The sequence below is a fragment of the Austrofundulus limnaeus genome, unplaced genomic scaffold, assembly GCF_001266775.1.
Source record: "Austrofundulus limnaeus strain Quisiro unplaced genomic scaffold, Austrofundulus_limnaeus-1.0 Scaffold343, whole genome shotgun sequence".
Lineage (NCBI taxonomy): Eukaryota > Metazoa > Chordata > Actinopteri > Cyprinodontiformes > Rivulidae > Austrofundulus > Austrofundulus limnaeus.
The window spans coordinates 94,060-95,210 of NW_013952745.1; the positions used below are offsets into that span (position 1 = coordinate 94,060).

At 44.8% G+C, this 1,151-nt stretch overlaps 1 protein-coding gene across 2 annotated transcripts in view; it reads right to left on the minus strand.

Annotated features, from left to right (window-relative positions):
* The window catches only part of si:dkey-220o5.5 (actin filament-associated protein 1-like 2), a 22,082-nt gene that overhangs the window by 12,178 nt on the left and 8,753 nt on the right, over window positions 1-1,151 (minus strand). The window lies entirely within an intron of this gene.

The window sequence follows — 1,151 nt, forward strand, 5'->3', positions numbered from 1 at the left end:
TGATCAGACAGACAGGTGTTCAAACAGACAGGTGTTCAAACAGACAGGTGTTCAAACAGACAGGTGTTCAAATAGACAGGTGTTCAAACAGACAGGTGATCAGACAGGTGTTCAAACAGACAGGTGTTCAAACAGACAGGTGTTCAAATAGACAGGTGTTCAAACAGACAGGTGTTCAAACAGACAGGTGATCAGACAGGCAGGTGTTCAAACAGACAGGTGATCAGACAGACAGGTGTTCAAACAGACAGGTGTTCAAATAGACAGGTGTTCAAACAGACAGGTGTTCAAACAGACAGGTGATCAGACAGACAGGTGATCAGACAGACAGGTGTTCAAACAGACAGGTGATCAAACAGACAGGTGATCAGTCCTCTTTCTCCCTCTCTTCATATTTTCATCTTGTATTTCTCCCAAAAGATTCAGGTAGAATCACACAGATGGTTCAGGTGGTTCTGATGGTTCTGATGGTTCAGGTGGTTCAGGTGGTTCTGATGATTCGGGTGGTTCAGGTGGTTCTGATGGTTTAGGTGGTTCAGGTGGTTCTGATGGTTTAGGTGGTTCAGGTGGTTCAGGTGGTTTAGGTGGTTCTGATGGTTCAGGTGGTTCTGATGGTTCAGGTGGTTCAGGTGGTTCTGATGGTTCAGATGGTTCAGGTGGTTCTGATGGTTTAGGTGGTTCAGGTGGTTCTGATGGTTTAGGTGGTTAAGGTGGTTCAGGTGGTTTAGGTGGTTCTGATGGTTTAGGTGGTTCAGGTGGTTCTGATGGTTCAGGTGGTTCAGGTGGTTCTGATGGTTCAGGTGGTTCAGGTGGTTCTGATGGTTTAGGTGGTTCAGGTGGTTCTGATGGTTTAGGTGGTTAAGGTGGTTCAGGTGGTTTAGGTGGTTCTGATGGTTCAGGTGGTTCTGATGGTTCAGGTGGTTCAGGTGGTTCTGATGGTTCAGATGGTTCCGATCTGGTCTGGGTCTCACGCTGAGTCACTGTTTAATGAGCGATGAGTCATGTTTACTCTCCTACAGTCATGTGTTTAATGTTTAACTGATCTGAAGAATCCTGACAGACAAACAGTTTCTGCTTCACTTAAATAACAAACTTTAAATTTAAAAACGTTTGTTTTCATCATCTTCAGTTTGTTTGGGTTTGAACAGGTT